Source organism: Schistocerca serialis, chromosome 6 (assembly GCF_023864345.2).
Source record: "Schistocerca serialis cubense isolate TAMUIC-IGC-003099 chromosome 6, iqSchSeri2.2, whole genome shotgun sequence".
NCBI lineage: Eukaryota > Metazoa > Arthropoda > Insecta > Orthoptera > Acrididae > Schistocerca > Schistocerca serialis.
Genome location: NC_064643.1, coordinates 728,609,403 through 728,623,229, shown reverse-complemented (window position 1 = coordinate 728,623,229; position 13,827 = coordinate 728,609,403).

The window sequence follows — 13,827 nt, the reverse complement described above, 5'->3', positions numbered from 1 at the left end:
TGAAAAAATATCTCGGGTGGCATACCTTCTCTTGAAACTAAGGGAGGTAGTGAGCTTGGAGTACCTCAGGGTGACATACTTCGGGCTATTCCAGTCACATATTTCATATGGTCTTATTATATGGGGGCACTCCCCTCACATCAAAAACATATTGAAATTACAGAAAAAAGTCATACGTATAATTTGTAAAAGAGGTCATAGGGAGCACTGTCGTCCTCTTTTCTCCAGACTCAGAATACTTACAATTATAAATTTATACATCTATGTGTCTGTACTCTATATTAAAAATAATATTTCAGAATTTATTGCCAGAAAGGAAATACACGAACACAATACCAGGGCGAACGGTAATTTAGACAAACCGCGCCACAGATTAGCAAGAACAGGAAATTCCCACAAAGTTAACCCACTCAAAATGTTCAATAAACTGCCAATTCATGTTCAGTCTATGGATACAAATTCTTTTAAAATTAAGTGGTACAGCTGGCTGTCAGATCATCCATTCTATGACATTAAAGAATTCTTTGAGATGCCTGAGGAGAATATAAGCATTTAAAAGTTGTCTGTAGTTAAACATATTATTTTGTGCTGTGATTAATCGTGTGTAATTACAAAGTTTATACTATAAACAACAAAATACCTTATTATATTAGATTATAAGATAGCTTGTTGCGTTAGCTTTTAAAAGCTATCCTTTGTAATTTGGTACACTGCCATGCTTCAAATGTATTTATAATGTATAGACAGAAGTTTATTTTGTTATTCTGTATGTACTAGTACATCTTGTATGACGAAGCCAATATCATTGTAAAATGATCTATGGTGAATAAAATTCTTAAATTCTTAAAATTCACATCCTTTCATCTTTCCCTCTCCTTCCTTCTTTCCTGGCGAAGCAACTGTGGGTTGCGAAAGCTTGAAATTTTGTGTGTGTGTTTGTGTGTTTTTTTATTGTGCCTATCTACCAGCGCTTTCCCGTTTGGTAAGTCATGGAATCTTTGTTTTTAATATACTGTGTTTTGTGAGTAATTGTGCAGGGAGACCAACAGTCATTTGTCAGCTCAATGTGTACTTCATAATCATGCCAATAATTTTTAATGTTAGCGTGTGTTGTTTACTCATAAATAATTAAATATTAATTTTTTTGCAGTTTATTGTGAAATGACCAGCCAAATGCCAGAAGAGTTACATACCTGGCATTGTATGCTTTTTGAGTTTCACAATGGTAGTAACGCAACAGTTCCTACCAGAAACATTTGCAGTATTTATCCAAGAGCATCGTGCTGATGTGGTCCCAGTATTCTAAGTTCAAACTGTAATTATATCATTCAAGGGCACCAACAACTTCAAACAAGAGACATATTAAGTGTGGAAGTGGAAGCAAATCCATGTCAGACAGTTGAGGAACCAACAAACATTCTTTCACTCTTTGCCAACCTTAATCAACAATCCAAGAACATTTGCAGCAGATCGGTAAAGACAACAAAGCTACTCAGTTCACTGCATGCAGCTTTTAACTTCAAGCACAATGTAGAAGTGTTTTATGGTCATTTGGTCATGGGAGACAAAAATTACTCCTCTATGATAATCCAAAATGCAAAAGGCAGTGGCTCTGTCTGAATGAATCACTACAAAGTACAATTAAGCCAGGTTCACAGCCAAGCAAGGCGTTTTTGTGTGTTGTGGAGTATGTGACGGGTCCTCATCTTTAAGTGCTGAAACACAGACACACTGTGAATGCAGACCTTTACTGTCAGTAATTACATAGAGTAAATCAATCTTTAATTGAACAGTACCTAGCGATTGACAAGAGAACAACCGTTATTCTGCAACACTACAATGTAACACTGCACTGCTCAGGATGAACCCCAGAAGAAACTGATGAATTGGGGTCAGAGGTATTACCTCATCTACCAAACTCGTCCAATATTATGCCACTGGTTTCCATTTATTCTGTCTGCTACAAAATTTTCCATGTGCCAAAAAATGTGAAAATATGGGAGATGTCAAAATGCCATCTCAAGATATTTTGCTCAAAAACTAATTGATTTTTATTCATCTGGAATTGAAAATTGTCACACAAGATGACAAAATATTTTTGATTATGAGGATGATTACATCATTGATTAAAAATAAAAACTTGTTAACAATTTATCTGTTTGGATTTAATGTAAAAAAATGACATTACTCTCCAGTCCCTCCAACATCACAAATTTTGCTTGTATGGAGGTTCTTATTACTGAGCAATTGTGGACTGCCATAAGTGACTTCTCAGCTTTCAAACCTAACATTTCTGGGGTATCTGTAATTATTATATTGCTGCCATCAGCAAATAACACTGGTTAACGTTGTGTGATCCACTGTGTGAAGTAATTTATATAACCACACCTGAAGGACTCCACGGATTACATATTTTAGGTCTCAAAGATGTTTCATTATATGTTTTGAGCTACTTGAAATATGGGGAGATTTCTCCCTTATGCACTATGATTGGTAAGATGTAAACCATATATTTACACTTCAAACAATGGAAAATCCAGGATGGAATGTAACAATACGAGAGAAGGAAAGTTGCTACTCACCATTTAGTGGAGATGCTGAGTCGCGACAGGCACAATAAAAAGATTCACACAATCATAACTTTCGGCCATTAAGGCCTTTGTCAGCAGTAGACACACACAAACACACACACACACACACACACACACACACACACACACACGCACACACGCACACATGCTGTTGAAACTACACTCAGTGTAGTTTCAGCTCTCTGAGACTGGAGACGTGTGTGCAAGTTGCACTTGCATGAGTGTGTGTGTGTGCGTGTGTGTATGTGTGTCTACTGCTGACAACGGCCTTAATGGCCGAAAGCTATGATTATGTGAATCTTTTTATTATGCCTATCACTACTCAGCATCTCCGCTATATGGTGAGTAGCAACTTTCCTTCTCGTATTTTATTTACACTTCACTTATTCCCAGTGCTTCAAGTTTACACAGAAGTATTTCAGGATCACGTGTCAAATGTTTCACTAAGGTTTAGGAAAAGTACTAGTTCTTTTTAATCCAAATTTCTTACAAAGATTTTTGTAAGTTTTTGCTGCAGTTGCTTCAGTTCCCTTTCCAGACCTGAAACCAACCTATTCTGTGCACAGAAGTTGGTATTTGTTTCAACTATCCATAAGTCTGTTTTTCATAATAGCTCCTGTTATTTTTTAAATAAAGATAGTAGTGGCATGGCTCTGTGATTCTCTACATTTTCTGTATCACCTTCTTTGTGGATCAGAAGAACTTCTGCATGACTTACATAATCAGAGAAGCAGTCAGATGTTAAGCACTCATTTATAATATCTCTTTGGTGCCCTTTTCTCTGCTACTGCATTCCTTTAGCAGACAAATTGGAACCTTGTCTAGATCTGTAATAGTTTACTGTTTCTCTTACACATGTATTTATTTTATATGAAGAATCTCTTGCGCGTATACATACTTCATGTAAAATTTGTGGGGGACTGGTTCTTTTGCTGCAAAATTATTTCCAACATTCTTTGTTTCTGAGTGGTGCTGATGAAGTTGACGTCAGGTACTAAGTATTGGACCTAAATCTGTAAACTGCTCAAGCTTTAAAGGAAACCTTTACATTTTTTTGTCATTTTATTTGGAACTTTTCCACCATACATAATTCCTGTTGATAACATGTGGCTATATTGTGTATTACACACTTTAATTACCAATTACCATAATCTAACCTCACCCCTCTCTGCCCATGAGATGCCAGATAGTCAAGTGACACATACAGTCTTGATTTAAAGAAAGAAGTAATGAAAAGAATATGAACCACAGAAATTAATTTGAAAGAAAGATAAGTAATGTGAGTGAGCAGAGGCCTCTTGTAACAGTAGGAGAATTTATATGCATTAATGATGTTGTGTGTGGTTGATTATTTTTATGTTGAAGTGTGTGATATGGAGTTTACAGACCAGTGACCAGGAGGCACTGTTGCACCTATTTGTGAGAAGATGGCGGGTGAAAATATTTTCAAGAGGAAGAAAGCCATTCTTGTAAGTGTGTATGTATGTTGGACTTTATTTGTTGCCATTGTATGGGAAAAAATTGTGGCACTTGTTTATGAGTCCTTTATTGTGGCGTATTATATTGTATTCAAATGAACAGTTCAAGCAGTTTAACAAGAAATGTGCGAACTTGTGAAACAGCGAGGTAACCTAGCCAGCTCGAGCGTGAATTTTACATGTTTTTTCATAACCATTTAGGCAATTACAGGGTTGACTCCTAATCTCTGCCTCAGTTAAAATGTGATAACACACAGAACAAAGCTTATAGAATACAGAGGCAGATGGCACACACAACTTCCCATTCTCAGGTTAAGTGTCAAATGCATTGACAAATGGCATGCAGGCATAAAGTTAAATTGAAATAAATTTGCCAGATCATGGAAACAGCAGACTCCTTATGATGGTATAAATGACAGCAAAAAAATTATGTTGTACTTAATAGAATTTCCTCTCTATTCATCCATGACACAAAGTAGAATGTATAATTGTGCAAGAAAGCTGTGGACTAATAGAGTCATTATAAAAGGTAGTTGTTGCTTATAATTGACATTTAAAGCTGAGATTTTCATCTTGGGATGATCAGTTATGTCAGATGTGCTAAAGACTTAACTTGAAATACTTGCATTGGTAGGATGTAGTCTTGAGTGCACTGACCCACTATTCTTTTGTTTTTTATTCCACTTATGGTCTGCCTGTCTTGTTTATCTCCTTTTTTTGTTTTGTCTTCTTCAGTAATGATGCCGACAGCCTTGCCGCAGTAGTAACACCAGTTTCCATCAGATCACTGAAGTTAAGCGTCATCGGCTTTGGCTAGCAGTTGGATGGGTCGCTGTCCGAATCTGCCAAGTGCTTTTGGTGAATGGGGTGCACTCAGCCCTTGTGAGGCCAATTGAGGAGCTACTTGTTTGAAAAGTAGCAGCTCTGGTCACGAAAACTGACATGCCCCTTGACATCCACATCCAGTGACACCTATTGGCTGAGGATGACATGGTTTCTGGTTGGTCCATTGGGCCTCCTGTGGTCTGTTCAGTAATCATAAGATGCTATTGACATCTAGCCATGGATGTCCACATAAGAGTGAGGACCCAAGAAATATGTGTTAACTGTTGCTGTTACATACCTATATACACACTCAGGTGATATATTTCGGATGAAATCAGTTATTTTAAGTTCCTGTGACTGTACAGCGTTTAATCTATTATGTGCACCCTTCTGATTTCAGATAGTGAAAACAATAGATGCCATGTATTATTTGTGATTAGTATTTGGAACTGGTATTTTCAGGAAATTATTGTGATTTGTTGAGTTTTGGAGATTATAATTTATCTGCATCTTTCCTGGAAATTGTGGTATGTTGTTCACAATTCTTGTGTATTATTCACAGAGGTGCATTAGAGTACTGCTATTGCTGTAGTCAGCAGGGTTATGATGTCCAGTCATTGCCCTGCTGGATTAAGAAACTTGAAACCTTTTGACTATGTGTATAATGATTTCCTTTTCTATGTTTCATATCTTACTCATCCTACTTGCAAGTTGAAGAATAGACAGCAACACTGTGAGTGAAGGAATGAATTTGATATAAGCATAAGACTGCCTCTTTCAAGCTATGATGGTCCTAATGAGCTCTTGCAACACTTTAGGTAACAGTGTAGCTGCCACATATACAGATGCTGTCCTGACTATCATGACCACTTATGCAATTAGCACCTGGAGATGCTAATCCTAGCGGACTGACTCAGATATCACACCCCCACCGGCTGCCTTCTTTTGAGCATGGACCTTCTTTGGGATGATGGCAACTGCAACTGTGGAGCCTTAGACTATCCCCACCTCAAGAAGTCCACTTGTTCGCCAATTTACCTCAACCACTATCTGGGCACTTGAGATCATTGTTGTGCTGTCAACAAGAGAGTGTAGAATTTTTAGTCAGTCAGTTCTCAACTGTGCTTGAGTGAATGTAGAACGACATCCTCTGAATATGGAAGCTAGTAGTGAAAAACACTTTGGTTATTTATTTGTCTCTTTCCTTTCTTTTGCTAAACTTGTATGATTATCTTATTATTGACAGTTTTGTTATTATTAATACTATTGGCTTCTTGGTTGAGGGCAAACCATCCATCTCTGTTTTAACCTTTTCTGTATTGTGAAGAATTGTTCTTATTCTTATTATTATTATTATTGTATGAGGTTTCAGGCTTGCAGTTGGATCATGTTGACTTATAGCCACAATATTTCTGCTAGCAACCGTTCAGCCATCTTCAGATGTCCACCACTGGAAACTGCTAGTTCGGCTGGATAGCAAAAACTGGCGTGAAGACAAACACACATTGGTGGCTGTCACAGGAGCGTCCTTTATCCAAGTCTGCTCTCCCTGCAACAACTGTTCCATCTGTGGTGCACAATTTTTGCTATAAAGCCGACACTCTGAACTAGCAGTCTCCAGTGACTTCTTGCCACAATATTTCAGCTAGCTACCGTTCAGCCATCTTCAGGTTTCCACCACTGATGGCTGAACGGTCGCCAGCTGAAATATTGTGGCAAGAAGTCAACATGATTTGGCTGCAATCCCGAAACCTCATGGAATATTCAGTACACCGGGAAAACTTCTGGTATTATTTTTATATGTGTACAGGCTGCTAGAGGACTGCATGAACCATTTATTTGAGGTGAAATTTTCTCAGGTGCAACACTTCTTTCCTCTTCTCAGTATGCATTTTCTTTATTTCTTCTGGTCACATCATTTTTGCCTTTAATTTCTTCCTCGGAGCAACCAGTGAAAGGTCAGCATCTGTTTGTATAGTTGGTGTAACTGTAAACAAAGCTCTGGAATTAACCACTCCAGTTCTGTTCACCCAGAGAAAACTGAACTCACGACCCAACCATTGACATGATTTGTGAAGAACTATTATTATTATTATTATTATTATTATTACCGGCCCACTAACCATGAAAAAATCATGTTTTATTTTCTAGTTTTTGGCTCCCAACTGTTGTATAGTAAATCCTTCCTGTAATTTGCAGAAGCCCTTCAGGAAATCTTTAGCTTTTTTTAATGGTCAAATTCCTGTTGGTTTATATTTAGTTTTTCAATCCTATCTAATCCCTCTTAAACGTCTAAGCTCAGCAACTTTGGTGTTATGGATAATATCAGATTTTGAAGATGAAAGAAAAGCTGACTATCTTTTTCTATTTCCAATCTTTAGTGCACAGCAGTGTGTAATGAGGTTAATATGCAGTGTCCAGTCTAAAACCTCTTGTAGACAGCTCTTTAAACAGCTGGCCATACCAACACCACCATCACAGAAGTTTTACTGTCTCATGCAGTCCGAAAACAGTAGCCCAGAAAGGAGTGAGGTAATCAGCCATAAAAATCTGTGCCCACCTATCCAATGATGTAAAGGATTTACTAGATAATAAAATTAACTCCAAACACAAACTGAAGTCATACCTGCTTGACAATTCTTTCTACTCTACAGAAGAAATGTTGAACATGAAGTAATGCCATAATTTCAACATAAGCTCCTTCTGTCCATGAGATACCAGTCAGTCAAATGATGCAGACAGCATTACATTAGAAGAAGTAATGTAAGCAACCTGATTTATCTGATTTGAAAGAAAACAAAGCAATGTAAGTAAGTAGGAGCCAGATGTGTTTCAGTTCCTCCTGAAATAATAAATGGAAGTATGCGTAATGCCTGAATCATTTTTGATCTGCTTGGCACACATGGAACGTAGCAAACTTTCGGAAGGGTTATTGTCAGAGCTTTCACAAAAATCACATTTTAAGTTGCTTTGTAGCCACCTTCCTAGAACAAACCTCAAGTCTGAGTAAGTCACCTGAATATTGTATTCATGTTCTTGTAGGAGTGAGGAAAAGTGAACAGATTTTATTATTACCAACTGTTATATAATTTTGTTGAAACCACCTAACAAATGTTTTTCTATCACTGTTGCAAGTATCTCACAATAGCTCAAACTTGTGAAACTATAAGTTTTCATAATAAATATGCAAGTTTTCCAAAAACGTCATCCCAACATTTTTGTAATAAATTAGTATACTCAAGTTTTAAAAAAATCTCTCTTTTTACACTAGGATCTTCACTGTAATATCACATAACCTTTAGTCTTATTTAAATCAGCAAGTTGTAAACTGAAACAAACTTAAAAGAGTTTATTTTCTGTCTGTTGCTCATTTTTTAATTTCAAAATGAGTAGTTTTGGGCAGTGTGGCCCATCTCCAGATCTGTTAATTAATAAAATAAATTACAATTGGGTTCTGATCCCATGTTTACAACATTACAAAGCTAAAAAATTAATCTAATTACAATACAAAATTTGCATAATGTAATATACCTCATAGTTTCAGAGTAACCTGTCTTAATGGAATTATTGGTTCACACTATACTATTAGATACTTGCATAATGTTGCTTTACATTAAAATTTTTGAAGAAAATTGGCTGGTACAAAAAGCCTCTGTTGATAAACAGTGCTCTCTACTATCGGATTTAAAATAAAATACAAAATTCCAACGCATTATAAATAAAACATTAATGAATATTTTCTAGATTTATAAATGTAGCTTACTAAATAGGAAAACTTAAAAAGCTTTTAAAGATGTGTACCAGTACTCCCTTCTTTCATTGGATGATCTTAGAGGGAGCTGTGTAAGTACCAAGCTGAAAGTAGCACCACACTGAGGCTTCATCTGCCATGTCAACAATTCTGCTGCCAGTGCATGGTGAGCCACCAAGCAGAACATAGTGAAGCATCATGTTTCATTTCAGTGTGATGAGCTGATAATGGCTAAAACATGTCTTTAAGAATTTTGTAATAATTACTATGTACAAAAACACATTGTTCATTCAGCAGTTCTGTCAGGACTTTATCTGGTGGGTGGTGGGCATAAATCTCAAGTTCTCACAACACATTAAAAATAAATAAATTAAAAAAAAAATAACTTTTTGGAGCTCTGAGTAATATCTCCCTTTGTTCACTCACTGTGCAAACTACATGTTTGCTACTTTTTATGTGCACCCCACATGATTTCTTGTTATTTTGTCCACAGTGTTCCTTATAATAGGATAGATGTTTGGGGCACATGTAAAAGGTAACGAACATGAACTTCGAACAAATAGGAGAGCAAATGGAGGTACTACAAAGAGCTCAAAAAGTTTCTATTTGGTTGACTGGAGGAACTCAAGATTTACACCCACTGCATAAAAACTCCAGGACAGATGCTGAATGAATAAAGTAATTTTACATAGTAATTATTATGAAGCTTTAAAGACATGGTTTAGATTTTATCTGCTCATTGTATTGGGATGGGGAAGGGTGCTTCGCCATATGACTGCTGTGGTGGCCTGCTATGTACTGGCAGTGGCGTCGTTGACATGATGGGGCAAGCCACAAGCCTCAGAGTGGCACTATGTTCAGCTGGCACTTTTGGAGCTCCCTCTAAGATTGCCCAATGGGAAGAAGAGATGACACATTTTTAAAAGTTCATAAGTTTTACTATTTAAAGAAGTATGTTTGTAGATCTAGAAAATCTTCATTAATATTTTATAGATAACACTTTCGAATGTTTTATATATAAATTATTTCAGCACTATATTTTAAATACATTAGTGTGTGTAGAGGGCACTCTTCAACACTACAATCCTTTTCCACCAGTCAAATTTCTTTTAAAATTTAAATGTAAAGCAACAGCATGCAAACATGTTTTAGTATATGACAGTGAACTGTCAAGTCCATTAAGGCAGGTTACTTCATAACTACAAGAAACAGGACACTATGCAACATTTATAGAGTAATTAAATTAATTTTTTTCTTTGTAATATTGTAAACATAGATCTAGAACCAAACTGTAATTTTTTTATTATTTAATAGATATGAGGATGGACAATGTTGGTCAAAACCAGGCATTTTGAAATAAAAAGTGATCAACAGACAGAAAATAAACCTGTTTTTTTGTAAAATAACGATTGCAGGTAACTCACTGTGACAAATATGTCCACCTTTGATAAAACAGACTGCATGCCACCCAAGTTCACAAGCATTCCAAGTAACCCCATTTTATGAGAGTAATCAGTGGCACTACATCTACAGACATAATACATATATACTTACATAGATCCACAATCTGCAAGCCACCATGTGGTGCATGGCAGAGGGTACCTTGTGCCACTACCAGTCATTCCCTTTCCTGTTTCACTTGCAAATGAAGCAAGGAAAAATAGCTTTCTATATGCCTCTGAGAGAGCTCTAATTTCTTTATCTTGTCTTCATGGACCTTACTCAAAATACATGTTGGTAGCAGTAGAGTTGTTCTGCAGTTAGCCATAAATGCCAGCTCTCTAAATTTTCTCAATAGTGTTTCATGAAAAGAATGTTGTCTCCCCTCCAGGAATTCCAATTCAAGTGCACAAAGCATTTCTGTACTACTTGTGTGTTGATCGAACCTGCCAGTAGCACACCTCAGTGTCCTCCTTTAATCTGACCTCATGGGGATCCCAAACACTCTGGCAGTATTCAAGAATGGTCTGCAGAAGTGCTTCGATTTTGGTCTCCTTTATAGCTGAGTTACACTTCCAAGAATTCTCTCTAGAACTATAGTCAACAATTCACACTCCCTACAACTAACCTTTGTGCTCATTCCATTTCATATTGCTTTGCAATTTATGCCTGTATGTATGTCAAACAGTGCACTACTAATACTGTATTCAAACACTGTGGGAATGTTTTCCCTTCTTATCTACATTAGCTTATATTTTTATACATTTTGACCAAGTTCCTATTGGCCATACCAAATAAAAATTGTGTCATCTTATAGCCTCATACAGTCACTCAAAAACAACAGTGTCATAAAAAGTCACAGATTGCTTCTCATCCTGGTCAACAGATCATTTATGTGTGTAGAGAACAAGAGCTGTCCTATGACACTTCCCGGTATCTTTGTCTCTGAGGAACACTTGCTGTCCAGGACAACATACTAGTCTCCAACACTTGTCTTTGAGACTCTGACATACCTGAGAACCTATCGATTATGTTACCTATGTATTGGCTTGATTTTAACTTGTTAGTCAGCTCCACTTGAAGAAATTTTATGCATAACATTTCATTTAGCCTGTGACCTCTAATGGTTATTTCTGGTGTCAATAAGTTCTTTTTGTCACATTCATTTTACTGAAATTATTCACGAAAGCTGATCTCAGGTATTGCATTGCAGATTTTACTGAGCTTGACTACTCTAACTAATTGGTTACCAATCTAAGGATCTGGTCAAAGAGCTTTGTGTCACAAAATTATCATCTATGCTTCATGCTTTCTGTTATTTATTATCTCTATTTCTACTAATCTCCTCCTAAACTGCATGCCATGTTGTCACATGTTGTTTAGCTGGCTGATGTGGCTCTCCTTTTCTAATAATCCTTTATACCTCTTGTAATCCATGTGGCTTACTTTCTTTTTTCTCTCTCTGTCTTTTTTGCAAGCTAATGTTTGGAGGGTCTTAGTTTTTGAGTAAGAAGAAAAGACTATTAATAAATGTGTTGCATTTTTCATTCTTGTTGCAGCCATTACTAATCTCTTCAATCTGTTTCCTAACATACTTATTTTTTAACATGGGGAGCTGCACACCATGATCTGAGAGTTCAGTTCTGATGATGTAGCATTATCTCAATCTCAATTCTCCATATTTGCTCTACAGAAGTAATGTACTAACTAAAATCTTGTAACACTTAACATATCTACACTGATCATCACAAAGTTTGGGGAGGTAGATTATATTAACTGGGTTTGATAGTTCTATGTCATAAACAAGTAGTTTTTTCTACTTATCCTCAGTCCATATGGAATAAGAAAAGTTAGTATCTTACTCTGACAGAATTATAACTGGATGGAAGAAAGTCTGATAATTTTCTACTAACAACCTTTACCACCAAAGAAATTTCACGGAATTTTGCTGTTTCTTTTCTTTCTAAAACTCGAAATTTGTTTCAGTTATAACCTCTCTTACACTTTGAACAGTCGGCAGTCCAGTATAGAAAAATGATGATATGGAAGAATAAATTGCTTATCACCACATAGAAGAGGCAAATAGATGTAATGAAAAAATGCTAGAAAAATTGTACTTTTCAACTCTGTTCTTCATCAGAAGTAGAAAACACACTTTCACACAAGCACAGCTCACACACACGTGGCCACTGTTTTGCTAAGTCCTGACTGCATCTACATCTGACGTGAGAAGCAATATAGCTGGGGTGGGAAATGGGGGGGGGGGGGGGGGGGGGTATGGAGGAGGTGCTGGGTGCAGAGGTAAGGGAAAGTCATTTAGGGGTGGGGAAGATGCTAATGCTGGCTGTCGGAGTGTGCAAATATGCGGTGGGGACAGGATAGGGCTGCTGAGTGGCATGATCAGAAACTGGGAGGTCCAGCTGTCTCTTGGTAACAGTTTGGTGGTGGCCATTCATGAAGACACATAGTGTGTTAGTAGTCATGCCCATGTAGAATGTGGCACAGAGGTTTCAGTTAAGTCCTAGCTCACATGGCTGTTTTCACAGGTGGTACTACCATTGACTAGATATGAGACGCCTGTGACAGGGCTGGAGTAGGTGGTATTGGGTGATGTATAAGATACGTCTTGCCTCTATGTACAGGGTGATTATAATTAAAGTTAAACTTTCAAAACACTGTAGAAATAACACCACTGGTCAGAATGACATCAAATTGCAATGGAATATTACCAGAGAAAGGTGAAAACGTATGGCATAAGAAGACAAACAGTGTGAAAACTGATCAATAGATGGTGCTGTATGCATCAGAATACGTAAATGGAAACACCTAGCATATGCTCAACCCACTGAAGTTGGCATAAACATGCTGAGTACACGGCTTTTCCTCCTTTCGCATCTTCAACGTTCGCCATGACTGTCTCAATGCTCGCTTGCACTTTGCTTCTAAAGCTGTAATACAAGAATGATGACTATGCACACATCACTCTGCAGAAGTTCCGGACACTGAAGGGTTTGAAAAAAAGTGTTGGTCTGGTTACTGGCGTAGATCTGGAGAAAATGATTCGGAAATTCAAAAAGATGGGTTCTTTTGGTGTGCAACCTGGTAGAGGGCGGAAACTAATTGATTCAATGTCAGTGGAAGCAGTGGCCACAGTAATGCAGGAGGAGACGAGTGTTGGTGTGCAAACGTGTAGTGCACGGAGAATTGCCCGAACATTCGACATACCCGTGAGCACGGTGTGTAAAATTCTATGAAACATCCTTCTTTGCTATCCATTCAAAGTACCCATGTGCCCGAGTTGCTTCCTGTTGACCTGCCAGCAAGAGAGACCTTTGGTTTAGAATTTCTTGCCTGCATGGAAGTGGACAACTATTGGCTGTGAAAGATGTTTAGCACAGATGAAGCCCACTTCCATCTGACAGGATATATCAATACACAGAATTGTCAGATATGGGCAACGGAAAATCCACACGCAAATCAACCATTGCCACTTCATCCTTAAAAATTCACTGTGTGGTGCAAGTTTATGGCATCATTTATCATAGGGCCATATTTTTTTGAAGAGCCAGGTGCTTCCAGTCCTGTTACCTGTACCGTCACTGGTAAGCGCTATGAGTCTCTTTCGTGCAACCGTGTCATTCCAGCTCTCCAACAGTGTGGATGTGTGGATGAGATCATTTTTATGCATGATGGCGTACTTCCACACATTCCAAATCCAGTTAAGCAGCTGCTGAAGTGCCAT